At 38.8% G+C, this 25,352-nt stretch overlaps 1 protein-coding gene across 7 annotated transcripts in view; it reads left to right on the top strand.

The window, feature by feature from the left end:
• The window catches only part of COL8A1 (collagen type VIII alpha 1 chain), a 160,496-nt gene that overhangs the window by 53,418 nt on the left and 81,726 nt on the right, over nt 1-25,352 (top strand). The window lies entirely within an intron of this gene.

The raw sequence follows: 25,352 nt of genomic DNA on the forward strand, positions 1-25,352 counted from the left end.
CTATTTTTTAATGAAATTACATTATTCCTGGAGATACTTAGAGAAGAGTTGTGTTACAGGGTACCTCATTCCTCTTCCAGGTGGTAGTAAAGCCTCAATACTTGGGCCAGATGTTTACTCTCCTCTTTCCTCTGTCTCTCACCACCAAGCCCTACTCACACACACCAACCACAACCACCACCACCACCAAGTGTAATTCAATTACGAAAACTGGCAGAAACTACATGCATCCATGGTACAGGATGCTCACAAGCCCAGTTTTAATCAATAACTCCTCAGCAACCTGCATTTACCTTGTCTAAAACAACTGAAACCTTCTGTAGCTCAAAAAACCAAGTATATCTCAAACAACCACAGAAAAATGGATAGCAGGCTGAGAAAATAATATTATGGCCATATCTAAACTAATATTGAGTTTAATGGACATTTGTATATTCCCTGGTATCAAGTCTCTTTTGCCTTGGGGCAATCTTTTCTTTTCCATTTTTTCCCTCTCCTTTTTTCATTCTTGTCACTGACAGTGACCAAGAAAAAAGGCAAGTTAGTACTATCAAAATCAGGAAGAGTAACAAAACCATTTGAATGAACAATTGATCACACTGCATTTGGCCTTAGCAAGTCAAATGTGTTCTTCAGTTTGCCTCAAGACTATTCTAGGTTTTGCCTGGGAAAAAGTCCTAGGTACTATACAGTCATGAGCTATATAAAGACGTTTTGGTCAACCACAGACCGCATATATTATAGTAGTTCCGTAAGATCACCATAGAGCTGAAGTCTGTAGCCTAGTGAAGTTGTAGCCATTGTAACATCATAACACAACATATTACTCAGGTGTTTGTGGCAAGGCTGGTATAAACAAACCTACTGCACTGCCAGCGGTATAAAAGTATTGCACATGGCCGGACGCGTGGCTCACGCCTGTAATCCCAACACTTTGGGAGGCCAAGGCAGGCAGATCATTTGAGGTCAGGAGTTCAAGACAAACCTGACCAACATGGTGAAACCTTGTCTCTACTCAAAATATAAAAATTAGCCAGGCATGGTGGCGTGTGTTTGTAATCCCAGCTACTTGAGAGGTGCGTGGTTGTAATCCCAGCTACTGGAGAGGCTGAGGCAGGAGAATCGTTTGAACCTGGGAGGTGGAGGTTGCAGTGAGCCAGGATTGTGCCATGCACTCCAGCCTGGGCGACAGAGTGAGACTCCGTCTAAAAAAACAAAAATAAAAACAAAAGTATAGCACATGTAATTATGTACAGTTCATAAAATTTGATGATGGTAAATGACTATGCTATTGCTTATGTATTTACTATAACATATTTTTATCATTATTTTAGAGTGTACTCCTTCTAAATATATAAAAAAAGTTAACTGTAAAACAGCCTCAAGCAGGTTTTCCAAAAGAAGGCATAGGATATGACAGTTCCATGTGTATTACAGTCCCTGAAGTTCTTCCAGTGGGACAAGATGTGAAGATGTGGGTGTGGAAAACAGTGATATTGATGATCTTGACCCTGTGTAGGCCTAGGCCAATGTGTGTGTTTGTGTTTTTAACAAAAGAAAAGTCTAAAAAGTAAAAAGATAAAAGAATTTAAAAATAGAAAAACGCTTATAAGGATACAAAGAAAGAAACATTTTTGTACTGCTGTACAATGTTTGTTTTAAGCTGTTATTTTAAAAGATTCAAAATGTTAAAAAATTAAAAGGAAGAAATGTTACAATAAGCTAAGGTTAATTTATTATTGAAGAAAAATAATGTTTATAAATTTAATGAAGCCAAAGTATACAATGTTTATAAAGTCTACAATAATGTGCAGTAGTGTCCTGGGTGTTCACATTCACTCACCACTCACTCACTGACTCACCCAGAGCAACTTCAAGTCCTGCAGGCTCCATTCATGTAAAGTGCCCTATACAGGTATACTATTTTTAAACTTTTATACCGTATTTTTACTGTAACTTTTCTATGTTTAGATACACAAATAGTTAGTACTGTGTTACAATTGCCAACAGTATTCAGCACAGAAACTTGCTGTACAAGTTTGTAGCCTAGGAGCAACAGGCTATACCTATAGCCTAGGTGTGTAGTAGGCTCTACGATCTAGGCTTGTGTAAGTACACTCTATGATGTTCACACAGTGACAAAACTGCCTAATGACGCATTTCTCAAAACACATCACTATCATGCGACAGATAATTGTACTTACAACAAAGAAAAAGTGGCTGGGTGCAGTGGCTCACACCTGTAATCCCAGCACTTTGGGAGACTGAGGCAGGCAGATCATTTGAGGTCAGGAGTTCGAGACCAGCCTGGCCAACATGATGAAACCCCATCTCTACTAAAAATATAAAAATCAGCTGGTCATGGTGCCTGTAGCCCCAGTTACTCAGGAGGCTGAAGCAAGAGAATCACTTGAACCTGGTAGGTGGAGGTTGCAGAGAGCCGAGATCGCACCACTCCACTCCAGTCTGGGCAACAAAGTGAGACTCCATCTCAAAAAAAAAAAGAAAAGAAAAAAAGAACTGCATGGTGCCATGTGCACGCTTTGAAAATGATCTTTTTCTCCTCCCTCATAGCATTTAACATGATCATCACATCAGAGAATTGTCAAACTAAATGTGTCAAATCAAAAGTTAATTTCAGTGTTTGTTTTATGCCTGATAAATCTAAATTATCAATTATCTTCCTCATTCTTCAATTCTTTGCTACCTGCAAATCTTTGTACCTTTGAGGGATTCTTTGTTCTTAACCTCTTCATCTTATATAAGATTGCAGGGCTTTATTGATAGATCAGAATTCTTCAGTGTGACAAGATTAGGTGATTTACAAAGTTTAGCCAAATAATAAAAATGTCTAGCATGAAAGGAAGCTAAGAACTGAGCAAAATGCATACCTTCTTGGTTCTCAAGAAATTTTTTACTACTGGCAGGAGTAAAACCTGCAGTAAACTCTTATAAAAGACAGATGTTAGGGAATATAATTAACATCCTCTGTGAGCAAATATTTTCTTTTGTTTAGTAATAGTTAAGAGTACTCATCTTAAACCACAATCCAACCAAATAATAAATAAATTTTCCTACCAAGATCCTATAGGAGTACTACTTAATGGAAATATGAGAGCCACATATATAATTATAAATTATCTAGCAGTCACATTTAAAAAGTAAAATGGAACAGGCTAAATTAATTTCAATAATATATTTTATTTAGCCAATATTTCTCAAATATTGTCATTTCAACATGTAATCAAAATAAAAATTACTCAAGAGGTATTTTATATTAGTCATAGTAGTCCCCACAAAACATGTTAATCTTAAGAGGTTAGAAGAAAATGGTAAATTTAAGAGAAAAGCATAAATGATTTTTAAACAATTTAAAAGCCATTTTTGGTAATAAACCAGTGTTTAAGTCTTAAGATAATTGAATTGTCATGGTCTCTTGTTTTTTGTATCAAAAAATTCCAAGAGAAAACTGAAGAATTTTTTCACCATCATGGGTGAGATTTGCAGTTAGTGGTCAGGTTTCTCCACAAAAAATAAAAATAATTAAAAATCAGAAGACCAGCTGGATTGGATGTTCTTTCTTCTCCTTCCCTCCCTCTTTCTCTTACTCTCTCTCTCTCTCCCTCTTTCCCTCCTTCTCTTTTCCTGCTTTCCCGGTCCTCTCTCCCTCCTACTTTTGTTTCTATCATAGCATTGCCACAATTTTTAATCATTCATTTATTTGTTGTTTTCCTTCTTTTTAACATGTATTGCACAAAATATAGGCTCTGTAGAGCAGGAACCAAAGGTTTTGTTCATCGTTATATCTAGAATACTTGCCCCCAAGCCTGGCACATAAGAATCACTGAAAATTTGTTAAAGAATTAAAAAACAGCCTGGGAGCGGTGGCTCACACCTGGAATCCCAGCAAGCTGGGAGGCTGAGGTGGGCAGATCACTTGAAGTCAGGAGTTTGAGACCAGCCTGGCCAAAATAGTGAAACCCTGTCTCTACTACAAATACAAAACTTAGCCAGGCGTGGTGGCAGGTGCCTGTAATCCCAGCTACTCAGGAGGCTGAGGCAGGAGAATTGCTTGAAGCCGGGAGGCAGAGGTTGCAATGAGCCAAGATTGCACCACTGCACTCCGGCCTGGGCGACAGAGTGAGGCTCCACCTCAAAAACAATTAAAAAAACAAAGTAAGGAGTATCAGCTAGGTGAGTATAAAGGTAAATCGTTTTTTCATTAAAAACTCTAGAATTCTAAATATTGTTTATCCTAACATCTGATAGACTAAACAGAAAGAGTGAAGATATCAAAAGTTTCAACTTCTGTAGCACTTTCCATTCCTGGATATTTAAGAATAACTTATTTCAAATATTCTCAAGATTAACAGGATTTAGAGCTTCTCCAGGTCCTATCCTCAAGGGTAGGAAGGATCTGCTAGGGGCCCCTACCAGGAGAAGCCTGGACAGAAGAGGACAAGTCTGACAGTTGGGATATTTTCACCTAGAGCAACCAACAGCTGCTAAGGCAGAAAGAGAGCTTGAAACAGGGCCAAAGAGGGAAACCAAAGATGGAAGAGCAGATTGGAGGGAACATCCCTCTGAGGGGACAGGCAGACAGCACAGCACCAAAGATGTTGGAGGCCTGTTTGCATATGGCCAGCCACTGGTGGGAGATTCCATCTACCAGGGCTCCAGCAAAGAGAGACTGGGCAGCCATTCATCAGTCCCCGGGGTTACGCGATTAATGCGCCATCATAACAGAAACGAAGACCAGGCATGCCCACACCAGATTCTGACTACCAGAGTTTAAGGTGGTAACCGAAGTTTCAGAAATAGACGCATTAGTTTGTAATTCATGAAACAGATTTAGGTATAACCGATTCAGCTCTACTTTGTCATACTTTCACCACCAACCTCTTAAACCCACTTTTTTCTTGAGTTTTCACATTTAACAAAAATAACTTGTTGTAATTTAGTCCATTTGCTATAATCCCCACCTGAAATATACACAAAATTTAAAATAACACAAAGAACTTGAGTGTATATTTGAGCTATCAAATGTTTCCTGTTAACTACAGGAGATATTAAAGGGGTAGCTGCTACAAAGAAAGCTTTGGAATGATTAGATCTGCTAATAAACTTTATAAGTTTATGACTCAGAATTAAATTAGTCAGCTTAGGAAGTTAAAAGGAAAACAACCAAATTGTTTAAAATGCTGGAATTGCCTAAAGAGATGGGGGAAGCTGAGATAAAAGCATGTTTTAGGGAGTTAACTGAAAATGCTCTGGCACTAGAAAGGTGATTTGAGACTCTTTCCGCACCTAGGAGTGACTCTAGCTTGAAAAATACACAATTCTAACAATGAGGACTACAAATTCTCACTGACCAAAGATAGTTAAAAGACATGAGATACTCAAGATTCAGTGCACCTGCTTACATCTTGGAAGACCAATTTCTTTGGAAAAATTTGTGGATACACATTCGAGCATTTCTTCTTCACTTCTTAATTTATAACCCAGTTCATACCAAATTATATTTTTCTTCTTTTTTTAATAATACTTTAAGTTCTGGGGTATGTCTGCACAGTGTGCAGGTTTGTTACATAGGTATACATGTGCCATGTTTGTGTGCTGCACACATCAACTCATTTACATCAGGTATTTCTCCTAATGCTATCCCTCCCCCAGCCCCTCACCCACTGATAGGCCCCAGTGTGTGTTCCCTGCCCTGTGTCTATGTGTTGTCATTGTTCAATTCCCACCTATGAGTGAGAACATGCGGTGTTTGGTTTTCTGTCCTTTTGATAGTTTGCTGAGAATGATGGTTTCCAGCTTCATCCATGTCCCTGCAAAGGACAGGAACTCATCATTTTTTACAGCTGCATAGTATTCCATGGTGTATATGTGCCACATTTTCTTAATCCGATCTATCATTGATGGACATTTGGGTTGGTTCCAAGTCTTTGCTATAGTGAATGGTGCCACAATAAATATACGTGTGCATGTGTCTTTATAGCAGCATGATTTATAATCCTTTGGGTATATACCCAGTAATGGGATGGCTGGATCAAATGGTATTTCTAGTTCTAGATCCCTGAGAAATCGCCACACTGTCTTCCACAATGTGTATTTTTCTTCTTACTGGTAGCACTAGTGCTACCTGGCCAGCTCAGAATACAAATATTTGTGTAAGAGAAATAGAATTGATGTCAGAGAAGGATCTAGAGTAAGTGTTCAAGTCATTCACTGATTCGAAAGGAAATTATGAAGGATGCCAAAGTAACAGAAAGCTGGATCTCTGCCCTCAATTTCCTTATGTTCTAGTTGGAGAGAGAAAATATACACAGTTAGAAGCTAAACCACTCCATTAAAAAATTAACACAATAGTAGCCCCCAAGCTCCATCACATCACTGTATTTGATTTTCTCTATAACACTTGTCACCATCTGAAATTGCTCTGTGTATGTACTGTATGTATATTTCTTATTTATGACATGTCTTTCCTATTAGAATGTATGCTCCATAGGAGAGACTGAGACTGTTGAATGACGAATGTCAGTGTTAACGTTGAATAGAATAGATCACCTGCAGCTGTATATCATTAGGTACTCAAAAGTGATGCCGATAACATGAGCTCCAAGCATTAGAGGAGGAGTACAGTGAAGTTTTATAGTCAAGGAATGCTCCATAGAAGCAGGGAAGATAAGTCAAATTTGAAGAAGTAGAGAAGGACCACCAAAATGAAGGAGGATGTGAAAAGCAGAAACAAGTGCCACTGGTAGAATAGGCTAGCTCCTGGGTTTCTCCATGTGATAAATTCAAAACTAAAACTTCCTCTCACCACACCCACCGCATATGTTCATTAAAATACCATTCTCTCCATCACATGTATCCAAACTCTACAGCCACTTCCCTACTTTGCTACTACCCAACAGCCAAGGATTGTCCAAGTTCTAGAGACTCTACTCCAGCCATTTCTCTCTCATCTGTATACTCTCCTCCACTCACACCATCAACATTTGAACCAGCCCTCATTAACATTTACTTTAGGTTATCTAAAGGCAAACACTGCACTTGTAAATCACAGCCTGTCTCTGCCTTAGTCTTCTCATCTGTACAGTGAGGAGCTTAGAGGGACTACATCTGTCCACCTTCCTCTTCCTGCTCTCACATCATAGAATTTTATGATGTTTCTGTCCTCTGCAGAACCTAGCACTGCACTTTGGACAGACAGGTGATCAAAGGTTATTTTACATGGATATAATTAACACCAGATAATACTATGAGAAATTATCTAAGAGCTTCAACTCAAAGACCTTTTAGAGACATTTCTTTCTTAGGCTTTATTTTACTCTCCCAAATACATTTGCACTCTGAGCACAGGGCTTTCTCCATTCTAACCAAAAATACAGTTAATTTTCCATTCTGGGGAAAAAACCGAGCTAAAACTTTTTAATCACAAAATTTTAAGAATCAAGTAAATTCTCCATTCTGAATAAATATCGACATCCTCTCTCTCTCTCCCCCGCCCCACCTCACATACACATACACAGACACACACACTCTTACACAAACATATCGTCTTTTTTAACATTTTAAGTACAGATCAAACAGTCTAGTGATAATTAATACAGAGTCCTGCTCATAATGTGTGCTGAAATTCCTGACTGTTGATGAAATAATTAGATGAATAAAAAACAAGATTAGAGAGCAGTGCCTCCCCAGTGCTAATGTGCGCATGAGTCATCTAGGGATGTCACGAAAAGGCAGACTCCAATGCAGTCGGTCTGGACTGAGACCGGAGACTCTGCATTTCTAACTCCCAAGTGATATAGAAACTGCTGCTCTGAGAACCAAGATGCTAACAACAAGGTACGAGGGCACAGGGAAGCTCAGAGATCCTCGTGGAAACTCTCTCATTTTTATAGATGCAGAGCATGAAATAGCGTGAAATGCACGTATACCTATGTAACAAACCTGCACGTTCTGCACGTGTATCCTGTTGCTTTTTTTATTTTTTTAGAAGAAAAAAAAAGAACTCGCATGAAATGGTGTGCTCCAGGTTCCACAGCTGGTGCTCACAGAAAAGGGACAAGCACAGACAGACAAACACTCCACTGGGAGTCACAGGCTCACCCTCCCACCGCATAGACATGCACCCTCACGCTCTTCTGGCCCCACTTGGTACGTGAAGTCACCTTTTAGATGAGCAGCAAGTTTCTCACCACCTTCTACTGTGAGAGGAGAGAAGTCTTCATGTATCATCTTTGTTACTTACTTGTCTCAGTGGGCTTAACCTCCAAACCATCAAAACAGAATCAGAAAGAAAACTCCTAATTCTGCCAAACCCATTTGGCTGCCTTTTTTCCATTTTTACCACCTTTACCAAAATCTCAAGAGAGAAGATGACTGTTTTTGAAATTTCTTAAATCAGCTGATTATGAAATCTGAAAGGCCCAGACTTAGACATGCTGTCACTACCAAAACATGGCTGAGTCATCCTTTAAGTTGTGTTGTGTGCATGCATGTGTTTGCATACATACACACACCCTGGCCATGTGTATGCTGGACATTTGGACCACGTTGTGGTTATTTTCTGGAAGTTCCGTCTCTACACGTGGGCTGTCTGACTTACACTTGGTAAGTTCTAGTAGCTTCCCACGTATAGGCCTTCTCACTCTTACCCCCGTAGCTTCATGATTTTGCGTCAGGCTCCTAAGGTCAGAAGGAGTTGTTTACAACATGAAAAGCAAAACAAGAGGAATATCCAGACAATAGCATGAATTTCTTTTCCTCTGATAAGGACCAGAGGTCACTCACAGCTCACTGAGAGAGCATCTAAAATCATAGCAAGGCCCCGGCTGAGGCAACTGGGAAACACACTCATTTTTAGTTTAGTCTATTAAGAAAAAGATCAGTCTTGAATTCATTTGGTTTCAATTTACTTTTCACAAAACACATATGTAGTAAAAGATCTTGGGTTTGTGTTTTCCTTTCTGCTTGCAAATTTCATCCCATTTAAAACATGAAAGGAGAAAAATAATGGTGCTAACTAGAGCCAAACAAAATATGGGTGGTCACAGTACAAACTTTCCCTTAGAAAGCTTTACCCCTACACATAATGGGTGAGAATTTTCCTTACTAGAGAAAGAGAGGCATGTCCTTTGGCAGTGGAGTATTTTGTTATCAATGAGACACAACACATGCCTGCAGGGATCTGCATTCTCCTCCACTTCTTAGAACCCCAGAGTCTGTAATACAAAAATGGAAATTAGAGTAAGCAGAGGTTTCATTGAGTGAGAGGTGTTATCCTCCTAATTTTGTCCTCTTGAAAGTAGTTTAATTATTTTCTTGAATTGTGGAGTCCTTTTCCAGTCTGTTTCTGAATCTCTCAGCTATCAACTTCCAACTTCTGGAGTTATATAACTCTAGAAATCATTAATTTTAGATCTGGAAGATCATCCCTCCATGCATGCCTCACTGAGGCCTTTTCAGGGAAATATTAATATTTCTTAATTGGAGACAGGGCCAGGACTTCTGATTCACAATCCCATGCTCTTTTCACATAGTTATAATATGGAAAACGATGTCAAGTTTTACATGAAAGAATGAAAAACTTAATTAGAAAGCACTTTGATATTATTGGGACCCATTACTCTCCTCTACCCTCTCATATTTTTGTTGTTCAGAAGGAGCCTATGATGAAGAATGAGGTAATATAAGCCACTAACTATGCATGAACCTAAGAAGTTGTCTCCTTCATAATGTTATTTAAGAGGCAATAGAAAGACTTCTGCTGTCTCCCAGCCCTACCACACATCAACAGCATCCACTCTTAGATATTCTGAATTTTGGGCTAAGCATTACCCTCTCTAGTGCCCTGTCATGAAATTTAAACATTCCTGAGAAATGATACTTAAAGTCATTAACAAACAACTCTGAGTTTGTCTATAAGACACTTCTCCCCATAATGGGAGAAATAGAGCCTTGGTCTGAGTATCAGAAAGCCCACAAAAAGAAGAAAAGTGCAGAAAAGAGAGATGAAGTATGCCGAACTTAACTTGCATCACACTTTTGCTTAAGCCAGGTCTTAACCATTATTGTCATGCAATAAAATACAAGTAGCAAAATTCACTTAGAGTCTAGTTGCCTCTAGTAACTGTAGCTAAGGACTGACTAGTGTCCAAAGAGAACATAAATAAAGATAAGTTATCATTTCCAATTAAATCAACATGTTTTTGACTACTAATATTCCAGGGGCAATACAGGGGAGATTTCAATTCCTGTGAGTGATGATGATCATGATGACAATGACAGCTAATGTCAGGTGTATCCGTTACTATTCTAAGTACTTTTATTCATTCATTTATCAATTCATTCATTTATCCAACACATGCTTACTCAGTACCTCCTATGGGTGAGGCATTGTTTCAGTTGCTGAGCCTTCATGAAGCTCACATTCTAGTAAGCAATCAGAGTTAGCAAGCAAGCAAGTATATGCAGAATGTGTCTGATGGTGTAAAGTGCTGTGGAGAAAAATATAGGAAGCTGAAGAAAACGTGTTGTTAGGTGGAGTTGCTTTTTTATAGACATGGTCAAGGAAGGCTTCAGGGTAAGACCTAAAGGAAATGAGGGAGTGAGCTATAAGGATTTCAAGACAAGAGAAAAGCCCATGCCAATATTTTGAATGGGGGGCATGTTTGGTGTGTTTGAAGCAAGGAAGCTGGTGAGGCTGGGGCTTAGTAAGCAAGGGGAAGAATGGCAGAAGCTGAAGTCAAAGAGGAATCCTCAATATGCAGGACCTCATAATGCATCAGCAAGACCTTGGTTTTCACACTAATGAAGATAAGGAACTAGTGAGGGTGTTGAGCAGAAAAGTGATGTGATCTGAGTCATATTTTAAGAGAATCAGTCTGGCTGCTCTGTTTAGATTAGACTCCAAGGAAACATACGCAGGTGCTGTATTAACTGATTTACGTCTCACAAGCTATGAGATTTGCGCTGTTTCCCATTTTACAGATGACAAAACTGAAACGGAGAAGTCACACAAACGGTAAATTGCAGAGCCAGGAGAACAGCCCTGGCAGCCGGCTCTGGAGGTCATGCTATTAACCTCTACGCTCTACCCCTCCTGAAGAAAGATGTTAAATGCAGAGGCAAGGAAAATTGGTGCAAATATCATTGGAATGAGATCACTAGGGGTTGTCCTAATAGGGAGAAGAAACATCATTTTTCCTCATTCTATTGTCATTATTTCACAGACCATGTTGCACTTTGTAGAAAATAAGTCAGAAATACTTGACTGTGTCACATTGTTAAAAAGGAGAAAGTCTATTACAAGGCAGCAATATCGGAGTTATTAGTAGAATTTCATACTGACTTTGTTTCGGTTACCAGAACTGTCAACTGCAATACTGGAAGAGGGCCTTGCACATTTCTTTGCCAGGCCTGCCCAGCACAAAGTTAAGAGGCATGTGGAAAGAGCCAAAGTTTCCTTTCAGTGATCTCTCTGTTGATATTACCCATTCAAGATTTTCAACCCTCACTCCTAGACAACCTGTGTTTCTCTAATTATTTAAAACTTATAAAGAAATTCTCCACAGTGGATATATTTTTTACTCACTTCTCATCTATGGTTTTTTTTAATTCAATGCCTTGTTGCCAAAAGTTCTAAGAGAAAGTTGTCATTAAATGCTTTGAACACTATCTTAAAACAAAAAGAAGCATAACTAAATTAGATTCTTTCATGATGTGCCAGAATTTTAGAACCCTTAAAATTAGATGTGTAATGTTAATAAAAAGCTGTACTTTTTACACAATTATGTAAAATGTTTACATATATAATTAGGTAAAATGTAACTACAGATACATAAATAATTATGTACTAAAAATAATACTTTAAGAATGATTTTTTTCTCGTTCACTTTTTTTAAAGATTGTCTAAAAATTGAATGAATAGAATGAATTCCAACAGGTAACCAAGAACCAAATTCAGCTCAAAGAGAAGCTATTTAGTGCCTTAACACTTTAAAGGGAAAGCAAAAGCGGTACTACACGTAGGATTTTCCTACACTTAAAGATTTTGCAACCTTGTCAGAAGGACAAGGCTTATATCTTTTTTTTTTCTGTTTTTTTAATTATACTTTAAGTTTTAGGGTACATGTGCACAACATGCAGGTTTGTTACATATGTATACATGTGCCATGTTGGTGTGAAGGCTTATATCTTTTATACTGAAAAGAAAAAATATGCAAAAATAGTAGTTAATATCAGGGTCGAATTCCACAGAGCAGCAGCCCCTGCTCTTTGGAGCAGTCTTGGGGTGAGCTTCCTGCCAGCACTGGCCGTCTGAGTCCTCACTCCATCCTGCTGTCAGGTTTGGTCCATTCTCCAAGCCCTGCAGACTCTGAACAATCTGGGTTACTTTGCATTATTACACTTCCAAAGTACCAATCTGAGTCTTATAAAGTGCATACTTTGTAAGTCTTACAAAGTGCACCTCTAGGAGTGCTGCGGGCTTTTCTTTCTTTCACCCACTTGGAGAGCCATTGATAAAGCAGGAGTTTTAATTGATTTGAGAGAGGAGAGGCTGAGCCAGGCAATTTTGAACATGGATCCCATGAACAGGGTGGCAGTCCTAAGGAAAGTTCCCAGCAGGCAGCGTAGGGCAGCAGGAAGGGACTAGATATCCAGAAGTTTGGGAAAGAATATATTGCAAGGCAGAAGAGAAGCCCAGCAAGAAATGTACCTTTCAAATTTGACAGGTGTGACTCCGTACCTCAGAAATAGATGACAACTTTCTCTACACCTTTTTTTCTTCTGGCCTATATGTTATTCTCCTTCCAGCCCCCACAAAACAAAGTAATGGTAGAGTTATTTAATTCAAAAACCCAGTTTCCCATTCGAATCCCCAAGTAGTTCTGATGTACGTCCAGGTTAGTGAATCATGTAGAAGTTAAGTTATTCATTTAACAAATTTATGGAGCCTCTGTTATGAATTAAGTAGGCCTCTGAGGGCCAGCCTAATGTCCAACTTCCACCATTTCTATAGGCAATCTATGTTCTGAGCTTCTAACTACTGATTTATGCCATTGGGAACTCGTCCCAGTGGCAAATAGAAAGGTTATTTGTATTCTTTCTCTATTAGAATTTACATGCTGCCTTCACCTTAATGTAAAGAGAGCACTGGAATCCAGAAGAAGGGACAGCAGACCTCTTGATTTTATTTATTTCTCTCCCTTTCTTTGTACTTGAATTATTTGCATGCTAAGAAAGCCTCATGGTACAATTTTTCTAAAGGTTCCAAGAGAGGTATCTATCATAATACTGGTTGATAAAACTCTAATACATGACAGATCACTTAATTTATATAACAGTCAGCACAAAAAGACAATGATTCATGTTCCTAAAATGAGAATATCTCAAAAGTTCACTGATTTATAAGAAGCAGGGAGACTTTGCTCCTGTTTTGGGGATGAATAAACTCCTGCCCCCAGGTATGATATTTTTGGGGGGAGTCATAATGAACACAATAAAAGATAAATAATTATTTTATTAATTTAATTCATCCAAGTTTAACATTTTCCCAGCATAGAACAAATATGATGATAAATAAGTAATAATACCTATTTTTAAATGTCAATTTTTTTCTTAGCATACATTACATTTTTGTATCTTTCTATTCTACACTTTCATAAATATCTTAGGTATTTTTAGAAAAAGATCCAAGTCGTATGGTCCTTAATTATAACTACAGTGAACTGAGTGACAGGTAAAAAAATTACTGTTAGGTCAGGAAAAATATGTAGCCTGTATACACACTTTGGAAAAGGAGAGGGCAACATCATCTCACCTTCTGTACAACCTCACCCTACTCCACTATACAACCCACAAAAAAGACCACACAGGTTTGTGTTTGTGCCTGCTCTCCTCAGTACTGGAAAAATAGTGACAGTGTGAACTTTTGACAGTAGGAAAGGATGTTAATCTCTGATTCAGGCCTTCTATTTTCCTAACATAATCTTATTTTTAAAAGCAGAGGAAATTTTCTCAATGAAAACCAGCTTTGTTCCCAGAGTGGTTTTTTTCTATTATTTATTCCTTACCTAGAACCCTGCTCAGGAGAACTGAATGTTCAGTCATTTTCTGAAACAGAAGGTGCTAACCATATCTGAGGCAGTCATTCTCCTAAGAAAAAATAGAGAAACATTGCCAAACCCTAAAAAGAGTTCCAGCACTAGAATTCCAAAACTTTAAACATGTTTTCAGACTGACAGCCTTGTGTTGTTACCAAATACCTTTTATCTTTGATCATAATAAACAGTTCTGACTCCTTGGCTGGTTAGGACTGGTTAAGTCCAGAGTTTGTCGGCTGCCTTCACCATAAAACATAAATGACATCAATTCAGTCATCTTGATGTGCATGTTTTCATATCATTTCTAAATAATTAACTCAGCTCTGTCCTTTACAGCTCTGCAATGGTAGATTTTAGTAACTACTTAAGAAAGGTTTATAAACTTTACTGTTCATGAATAATATTGGGTTTTCTTGAAATCACCGCAAAAGGGACATTCTCATAGAGCACCCGGGAAGAGAGCTAAATGTAAGTAAAGGAGCTACACCAATCTAGTTTGATGATCAGTGCCTTGGATTCTTTTATATACATGTTTTCAAATGTTTAGCTCTCCTTGTTCTGAAAGGATCTGGATCAACTTACAATGATACAAATAACATAGTAAGATAAAATAGATGAAAAATAAGTAAAGAAGATGAGTTAAATTGGAACTAAGGACAGAAAAGTGAAATGCAGTATGGTGAAGAGGATACCCTGAATATGTATGAAGACATGCTGTTGTGAGACGGAGTTGTGAGACGGAGGCCACAGGTAAGGCCCCGGTCTCTCTAGCAGGCCCTGTGATAAGGGAAACATGTTCAATTATCAAAAGACACACAGTAAATTAACCCACTTCTCACCACCATTGCTGACACACTAAGAGGGTAGAGCTTCACTGGTCTGAGAAAAGATGCAGTACAGCACTTTCTGAGCTGAATAACCAGGCTCTCAAGCCCTCAGAGGGCACCAGGTGTTGGTTTGACCTCACATCCAACTAAAGAGCTGTCTGCTTCATGTTAGTGGTAAAACCAAGGAGCTTCAAACCCTCAGTTAGCTAACTATTGTCCTCCTTGCTTCTGCCTGTAACTAGCCATCACTCCCGAAGGAGTGCAGGTGTTCAACTCTCCCTGACAAGCGTGGCAGGTGTGTTTAGGAAAAGGTCACTGGGCTGTCCCTTGCGTCCTCTTGATTTTGGTCCCTATTCGCTAGGTAAGAGTTTAGGGAAGACAGAGGATCTACATGATTGGGCCCATGCCCTGCCGAACTTGGGGCACTTCCAGAGACAAAACTGCAGAAAGTGCCATCTAGTAACAAACACATAAAATAAATAAAACAAGTAAGAAAAGTAATAAGATTAAAAACCTGCTAGTCTCTGTCCATGTATATATGTTTAATAAAATAATAGTTAACCTTAATTGAGCACTATGTGCAGATACTGCTCTAAGAGCCTTACGTTTCATTCAAGTAATCCCACCAACAACCCCATGAGACAGATAGTGTTTTTTTAAAATTATTATTTATTTTTTGCAGAGGCAGGGAGAGGTTAGGTGACCGCTTCAAAATCACACAGCCACTAAGTGGGACAGTTAGGATTTGGACCTAAAGGTCTTACTCCAGAGCTCCCCTCTTAGCTGTGAACTCCATCCAGCACCTTCTTTGCCTCATCCTGCACCCTTCAACAACACACATTCCAGAGACTACTGTGTCTGATTTCTTTTTTCTTTGGTTTAGCATGATTTCCCCTCCATTTGAAAAAAATTAAGGGAAAATCACAGAGTGTTTATGGTGCTACCCCTACATCATCCTCAACCACTTCTCAAAGACATCACTGCTTATGTGGTGAGCAGGCATCCAAGGGTGCATGCACTGAATTCTGTCCTAGAACTGGAAACTGAAGAAGATGCCAGATGCCTCAAGACAGACTGTGGTCAGAGACATAACTCAGGGGGAGTGCCTGTCCCTAATTCCTCATTTCTCCTTCATTGTTGGGTCTCCATTCCTCTTTGCTCCACATCAAAAGCTAAGACACTCACTTCTCTAACTTGGCCCATTGGCTTGCCTTGCCAGAAAATCACCAGCTTGAATTATTCTGATGATAAAACCTTCCACCCGAGGCTGGAGCCTACTTCCTCCGCCCTTCTTTGATCTCTGAAGAATTTTTCTTTTTCGGAAAAACCATACTGGCAAGCACACCAAACTCCTTCACATACTTGAGATTTTACAGTGGCTTTCTTGGAACCCTGTTGTATTTTACATGTTAGTTGATCTCTGCTGGATAGGGCCCCACAAGGACCTGTTGACACCTCACGGCAGAATTTCACAAAATGTTCTAGGGAGAGATAATTTTCTAATTATAACACCAAATTTTGCTTATAAAGGCATTTTCCAACCACTTCATTTCCAGTAGTGGGAATAGTCTGAGGGTGAAATTAGACCCGGGGTGCATACTTTTCTTTCTTTCTATTTTTTTCTTTCCTTTTTGGTATTAGGAAGTATTTCCTGGAAAACTAGGCCTTGCTTTCCAAATGCTCACCTGAGAATGCAACCCTAAATGTTACCTTCCTTAGACTAACCCCTGGAAGCAACAACACCAAGGCTCTGCCCCTGGACAAGCAGGCTTAACACTCCCACCCCCGCCCCGACCAAGGAATGTAGTCTACCCTTCTGGCCACCTTGGCCCTTTTTGCTCTTTCTGTCTGCCTAGACATCTCGTCCTCCAACCACCAGTTAGAAACACAACTACTTCTCATCCTTTCGACCTTTTTCACTCTCAAGGCAGCCTTCCCTGACCCACTATATCAGTGTTCCCCAAATGCGGCCTGTGGACCACCCACATCAGAATTACCCAGGGCCTAGGGACCTGAATTTTAACAAACTCCCATGAAATTCATATACACATGAAAGTTGGAGAACGTCTGCTCTATACTGAGTTCAGTCTCACACTCCACCCTTCCATAGTCCCTGTCTAACCCTGCATCATACTGGTTATGACCTTTTTAATGTCTATCTTCTACATCAGAACATAAACTCTCTCAGTACAGGGACATAGTTGGGTTTTCAAAGCTTGGCAGTCTCTGGCTTACAATTGGTGCTCAATAAATATTTATTGACCCAAATTACAGCAAATAAATTTTGCAGAGCTATTTTTTAAAAGAAATCCTGTGTTTCAGGAACTAATCTCACTCCACTTTTTAAAGAAGGCAATAAAGCAATCAAAAGATGTTTCTATGAGGAATTTAACCAAAAACTAGTACCCACAGAATGTCACATGCCTCTCCATATTGAATCTGACCCCATATCTATTTGGTTTGACCTGTGTGATCACATCAATGTTGTGAATAGCAACAGAGGCATTATCAGTGATTAAAATTAATTTCTTCCCAGAAGATGAGTGTTTTGGTGTAATGTTTTTTGAAATGTTTTTAAGAACAAAGCTTAAGATGCAAAGAATTTTCCTATCAAGATACAGCTAAAGAGAAATAGTGACGCATAAGGAAATTCCTTTTAAGAGCCAACTCCCTTCTTCTCATGTGTGAGGAGAACCTAGCTATCAGGCTATTTATTTTGTTGGAGGGGACAGGGGAATCTCAGAATTATACTTGCTATTTAAATAGCCAGTATAAATTTTTTAAACCATACACTCATTCAAATGCCATTTAACTCTGCATTTCATCAAGAGTATGCATGCATGTATGTGTGCATGTGCACACACATTTAACACTAAAAAAGGCTGTATCGCTGAAACAAAATTCTGAGTTATATGTTAAACTAGAAAAAGATGACCTGGAAATCCCAGAGCAGAGCAGCAACACTGTCATCCATGGAACTGGGATATTTCCCAGACTTTTGCCTGCGCTACTCACCAAATATTCTCTTTGCCCCACCCACAAAGGAAATGGCATCATGAGGAGGAACAGGTTGTGACACAGCAAAAATCACAGGGCATAGAAAATAAGCCCACTCCACTATCTCCGTCCCCTCCAAGCACCAATAGGAGGATTTAATACAGAAAAATAATAAAGTTATGTATATTTTAAGGAATGTCAGTTATGTCCAAATAAAAGGGACATTGTTAAACTAAGCTAAGTTGCCAGTGGCCCATAAGCAAAATTCCAAATAACATTTAATGAACCGAAGCTGTGGAAATTCGAGCATAAAGAAAGAGGTTTTTCACAAACCTTCCATGAGTTTAATCCACTTGGTCAGCTACTGTCAGGAGGAGCAGCCAGTCTGTTGGCTGTGAATAACAATGTTTGTGCCAGGCACAGGTGTGCTAACATGTGGACCAGGCATGTGTGTTATTAATATTATTATCATTATTCCTATTTTATAGATGAGACAGGGTTAGAGACGTTAAATCACTAGCCCACATTCACACAAATGGCTAAGTGGTAAAGTTAACATCCAAAATCAGATTATATGAGTCCCAGGTCAATGCTCCCTGCACTATTAAGAATCTGGAAACTTCTGCTTAAAATCATAATATCTTGAAGAAGTAGGTAAATGTGAGGTAGAAAAAATATATACTTTATTTTCTTGATGGAATTTCTGGCTCCACTCCAGGGCCTTACCCAAAGGTGATGAAATCCACCATTTTGGAACTCTTAATGGGTACCAAAAGGCAAATATGTTCTCAAACTATAAATGGTGGAGGAGAGGGTCTTGAAAAAACTATCACTATAGGCAATTTATTGTGACAATTCCAACACTATTTTCTAAATTATTTTTTCAATTGCAAATCTTCACAGTGGTCAGTCCTGCTTTTTCACCTCATTACCTCACATATAAAATCACTTCCTTTTCTGGTTTAGAAGTAAGAAGACAATTTGAAAGCCTCAGACTTGAAGAAACAACAAACAAGAGAAAGCCCCCCAAAATGTGATCGTTATTCAGTAGTTACATAAAAAGGGAATTGAACTAGAGTCTGAAAACACAGGGAAAGTAAGTCACTAGTAGAAACAAATGTAATAGTCACCATATGATTAATTGTTTTGTTTTCAGCCTTCTGAAAACCCTTTCTTTTCTCTTCTCAAAACCCATTCTCGCCTTTCCTTTTTCAAAACTCCTGGGATTCTTTTGCACATCTGCAAAACCAATGTCAGTTCCAGGTTCCTATTCTGGTGTTGAACCAATCTGGCCTCCAGCCTTGGAAAATGAAGCCAGTTCTCACCAGACAAACAAATGGAGGTGATCTAATACCTGGGGGATGTGGGAGTGGGGCCCTGACTGATAAATGGCAAAGGATTTCAGGCCTATCTGGTCCTCAGACCATTGACAAACAGAATCACATCACGGCTTAGCAGCAAATTGATGCAATCATAGGAAAAAGGTGAATTTTACTTTGAGAGTAGAGAGAGAGTATATGGGATACAGAGAATTATAAGGTCAAACTAAGTAGTTTTATTCTTTTTAACAGAATGATTTTACAAAAATAGTCAGCAACATAGGGATAATATTTTCTACCTCTCTATCTTCCTAATGATGATTTATGTCTATCAAACCAAGGCTGGTGGGGGAAAAAAAGCATTTTGATGCTATCAGTAAATAGAAGTAATACTCTTGGTTTGTAACTTTCTTTCCACTAATAAAAATACTTGAGCCTTTCAGGGTTTTGTTGACCTCTATTAAATTCAGGTAAACTTGGAAGTGAGCAAAACAGAAAACCTGTAGTCCTTGGAAAGCAATAAAGTCATACTTTGAAATGAAAGGTTTTAAAAGGTTAGAAGAGAATGCATTTGGGGCCATTTGCGGCAGAAACCAAAATCAGGTGTTACTATCCTCACCAACAACCATGAAAAGAAACTTAGTTATTTGTGACTGTTCAAATGGTACTTTCTTTGAGGAAAAAGATTCCAAACAATTCCTGGAAACTCTACCTCTCTAAGAAGATGGCATTTTTGTGAATTGAGGATAAAGGCATCAGCAACATATGGAGTACATTTCCCTTTATAAAACTGATTTGTTTAAAATTGAGGGGAAAACCGCTTGGCAAGGCATGTTGGCCAAGCCAATGGCAAAAAGTCATTTCAGTTTATTGTGATTCTTTTCCATAGTCCACCTCCCAGCCTGTCGGACATCCGGGCTCATGATTTATAGGCCCTGAATTGAAAACCAAAGGCAGCTGAGATTGCCTGACAAATAAGACTTTCTCTTGGCGTATGAAACACAACATTTCCTTTTCTGCCCCATATCTGCAGAGATGATGGCATAAAAGGAAACTGCTAAAGATTTTCCAGAAACAAGGTGAATTTGAAAAAGCCTCAGAAGTGGCTGTTTTTTGAAGGATTACTTAGTCTAAGGAAGAAATCCCAGAACTGGGAATTAGACAGACATGGAAGCTTTGCAAAAGTGGAGTGACTTATCACCCTGGCTTGCCCAGGTCTCTCCTTGTTTTATTGCTGAATGTCTTGCATCCCTGGAAACCCCTCAGTTTCAGGCAAACTGGGAAAATTGAGCCATAAAGGCAACTGAAGTCTATAACAGACTTGAGATGACTTTCTTTCTCTACATTTCTCTTCTTCTCTACATTTGAGCCAGAAAGTCATCTCAAGTCTTTTATAGACTCAAATGTAGAGAAAGGAAGATTTTCACAAAGTTGAGAACAGTTTGTGCAATGTGAGCAGGGTGGAAAAGAGTAACAAAAATTCTGATAATAGTAGCTAATATTCATGTAGTCCTTGATTTGTGTCAGGCCTCTGCTGTGTGCTTTACAAACGTTATCTCAGTTAATCCTGATTACAGTCCTGAGAGTTACTTCTTCTTATTGTCCCCAGTTTACAGATAAGGAGGCTGAGGAACAGAGAAATTCAAGTAACTTGCCCAAGTTCACACAAGTAGTGAAGATAAAGCCAGAGTTAATGTCATGAAGTACATTGAACTTAACCAAGAACAACCCCTTCAACCTTCCACCACTTAGTCTTCTCATGCCCCACTGCAGTCTCTTTAAATTTTAAGATGGAATTAGAACAGGACATAGTCTTATTTTTGCTACCCCAAGAACTTGCTAGATGCCAGATGCTCCCTCAAGCAACAGATTAAGAAAAAGAGAAACCAGTAAAGCTCACACTTGTTAAATGGCAATTGGTTTAGCACCTCCTAAAACAGAATCCACGAGCTTCTATGGAATAAAGCTACAAACTCTTACAGCAAGGTTACTTGAAACCTGCATCAGTAAGACGTTCAGTGCCTTCCCTCTAAAGCATTCTTTCAACTGTTGATCCTGGGCATTGGGCAACCTCTGGTGAGCTAAGCACCTTGCCAGACGGCTGTCGTGAGCCCTGTTTAATCCTTCTCTCAAGGAGCAGTGGTATTGTTTCAATAAAGTTGCCACTGTAATTGCTTGGCTTACCGTTTAAGAGTATTATAAGCTCTGGGAATGGATTTGTGAAAAAAGAAATACAATTAAAAGAAATTTTAACAGTGTTCTATTGAGTATGTAGTTGCACAAGAGGAGCCAACTTGCCCCAGGCTGGCCACGGGAGGATTTATCTTATAGAAGAAGCTGTTTTACTTAATCTGGTTTCCTATATAAAAACAGAATGCCAGGAGCCTGTGGCTCTGATGAGAGGGGAGGAGAAAAAGACATTATGGATGTATCTCCAGGTTAACACTTAAAAATCAAGGCAAATGAAAAACACAGCCAACCCAGGAGTTTAACCATAGATGCACTTGGATGACAAATCCAGACTTCCATGTTTTAAATGAGAGCCCCTGACATAGCTCTCCCTGGATGTGTCTAAAAACACATGTATTTATGATTAGTGGGCCAGAGACCACCACCACACAATTGTGGCTGTAATGCAAGTAGCTCTATCTTTTTTGTATTCAGACCATCTGTTTTCAACTTAGTGCTGTACTGGACTTCCTAGAACCTGACCTACCTCAACGTCATGACCAGGGATTACATTCTATTTTCCCCAAGGGTGCCCTCCACTATGAAAGAAAAGCATAAGCATTTGGACAGGCTGGCTGGAAGGAAGCAATTTCTGAAGCCTATCCCATAAAGTTCCCAGATTCTCAAGGAAACAAGTGACTCATGGAGCTCTTGATTTAGGTAGCTAGTGCTTCCACAATATTAACAGAAGAATGATGAAATGGAATCTATCTGAGAAACTGACCTTTGTTCTGGGGCTATTACAACTTAAATATACTCTGCATCCTACTGGCTACCTGTGAGCAGCTCCCTTTATGTTCATTGACAATAGTCCCAGGGACCTGTTTCCATCCATTTATCCACCATTCATTTATCCATCCATTCTTCATTCATTCAACAAATATTTAAGCCATGATCTTAGGCTCTGGGAATAAAGTAAAGAACAAGGCAGGCAAAATTCCTTATCTAAAAGTGCTCACACTCTAGTGGAAAGACAGATATTGAATAAGAAAACAAATAAATAAAATTTTTCAGATGACGAGTGCCATAAAGAATAAACAGAGGTGTGCCATAGAGGGAGAAGGAACCACTTTACATAGGGAAAGCCCCTCTGAGGAAATAACACTTTAGCTATTTTATTTAGGAATAATTTAAAAAATTGAAAGAATAATATTCTAAACCAAAGGCATTGTAAATGTGAAGTCCTTAGGGAGCAATAAGCTTGGTATGTTTCGGGAATAGCAAGGTCTTTGTGGTTGTAGGAAAACAAGCACAGTATAGTCAGGTTACGATGGAGTTGGAGATTCACATAGGACGTCTAGCCTAAGGGAACTTTGTGTGTCATTCTAAAACCACCAAAATGTCATTGAAAGATTTGGGGGAAGAGAGGTGACATGATCTGATGTATAATTGTAATGAATCTATATGGCTGCTGGGTGGAGAGTGAGAGGTCAGGAGGGATGCAGGATACAAGAGTGGTCACTGGAAGAACATTTAAGAGACTGTTGCAGTAAACAAATGAGAAATGATGGTGGCTTGGACTATTAGTGGAGACAGTAAGCGGTGAATATATTAGGGATTTGTTTTAAAGATAGAGCTGACAGGTCTTACAGACCGTTCAGATGTGAGAAACAAGGGAAAGAGGAGAATGAAGAATGATTTGAAGTACTGGGCTTTTGCCCTTGGGTAGGTTGTAGTGCCCTTTCCTGAGACTGGCTCCCCATGAATAACCCTAATCCAGAGAGGTAGAATGAGTTAACTGTTCTCCATTTTATCCATGTTGTCCTGAGAAGCAGGAGGCTCTTTATGTATCAGAACTTGTACCTGTAATGACAGTTCCCAACCTCCCAATGCTTTTCTCTGCGTTTATCTCAGAACAAGAAAAATTTGTTGGAGCCAGAGCTACATAAGCTGTCAGCAAAGAAAGAATAATTTTTTTTCTAGAATATAAAAACATGAGAGAACAAGCAAAGACATGGCTTTTTATTTTGCAGTCCTCCCCTTGAAATGAATGATTTTATTGCATCACTCGCAAGTGGGAATACTAAAGTGGGGTTGGGGTAAAGTCTTGAAGTGTTTACTCTCTAGACCATTCTGCAAAGACTAGTGGACTCCTGGAGATGACTCTGAACACTCTATTGGATTTCCCTATTTCATGGAGTCTGTGACAGAGAATTAAAAGGTCTTACGCCTTCACTCTGGGCTATTATTTCTCAGATTGCCTTAATTAAAATAATTATATTTTACAGTGGTATAACACTTTTCGTCCAAAGGTAGAAGAATTTGCAATCAGCAAACTGATGGCTATGTGATACACATTTGAGTCCAAATTAAAACTTGGTGCACCACATCTCAGTTTGCCATACTCCGTCATACACAAGTGGGTAATTACAGGGCCAGAATTAACCAGGAGAGTACAGAGTAATAGTTATTTTAGTAGAATTATTTACTAAAACTGGTTGATGCATGAACATAACGCAAAAGACTCTCTTGAGCAATCTAATTCTCACATTGGTGGGGTAGCACTTTTTTATCTGAATTCTTACAGCCTATGAAAGCTCACCCATCAGACCAGCATCTTAAACACCGAGGCAGTTGCACTGGAAAAAAATACTTGTAAGACAAGCATTCCATCAGAATGATTAGCACCAAAATGCAAATTCATTGACTCCCTGAAGATAATACATAGATTAATTTAATAATATTGACAGTGAAATTTTTATATGCATGTTCTAAAATGTGCTACAAAAAGGAAGCTTATTAAATAATAAGAATTTCAATCAGCATAGTCTGTCAACAATTCCAAACAAAAACAAAACCCAGACAGAAAACGTAGTAGGTGTCCTTCCTGTTACATCGGATGACTCATGATCCCCCTCCTCAAAAGCCCTATTAGTGACACAAGCCACAATTACAGCTAACCCTCAGCACTTCTTTGCATGACACTTGAACTGAGGAAAAAAGTATTTTTCTAACCCTTTGGTGCTGAATATTTGACCCTAAAGCTTGCTGTTTGCTCCTTTTTTGTCTCAATCCTCATGACTACAAATGCTATTATTAGTCATAAGATTGTTCAGTCCCGTTTTAATTCCAGCCATGGCATTTGACTCTCTGGCCTAAACATAATAGGGAACTCAAAATCCTAATTATTTCCAAGGGGTCTAATTCTTCAGCATTTACTTTGAATTTTCCCAGCTTCATATGGAATCAAGGCCTGTGTTAAATGTTAGCAATGTTATACCTCTGAATTCTTCACTGAGCATGGAGACAATGCTTCCTATCAAAAAGTGCATCAGTTTGTATATGGGCAGTCCTGGAACCGAATCTCAGTCTTGCCACTGATAAGTTAAGTGAATTTAAGAAAGTCGTAATATCTCTGTTTTCTGCTATATATAGAAGATTATATTTATATGAGGGGTTATTATATGACATATATTTTATGTAAAATTATTGGCACAAAATAGGCATTTAGTAAATAACAAATATTACTCATTATATCATCAGCAACACCACCACAAATTTATGTAAAGTAACTAACAAAGCACCATTTTCCATTTCAGCCTATGCTTGGCAGGGCGTATTTTAGCCTTAAAATCTTTGATCTGATGTTTGGAGTGTTCATGGCCCCTCAAAGACACGACACATCCAATACACCACTTAGAATAATCTAAGAGAATCTAGGCTGTTAGTTGAGTTTAGTCTGAAAATCTAGTTACATGATAAAAGATTATATAGGTTCAAAAATGCAAAATAATTCATTAAATCACAAATCTTAACTGCTCAGAGTGCCACTAGAAATAAAATGGTTGAAACTTATTTCTAGATGTGAAAACTGAGCCCTCACCAAATTAAGTAGCTTTTACAAGGTCATGCAACTTAGT

Source organism: Pan troglodytes, chromosome 2 (assembly GCF_028858775.2).
Source record: "Pan troglodytes isolate AG18354 chromosome 2, NHGRI_mPanTro3-v2.0_pri, whole genome shotgun sequence".
Lineage (NCBI taxonomy): Eukaryota > Metazoa > Chordata > Mammalia > Primates > Hominidae > Pan > Pan troglodytes.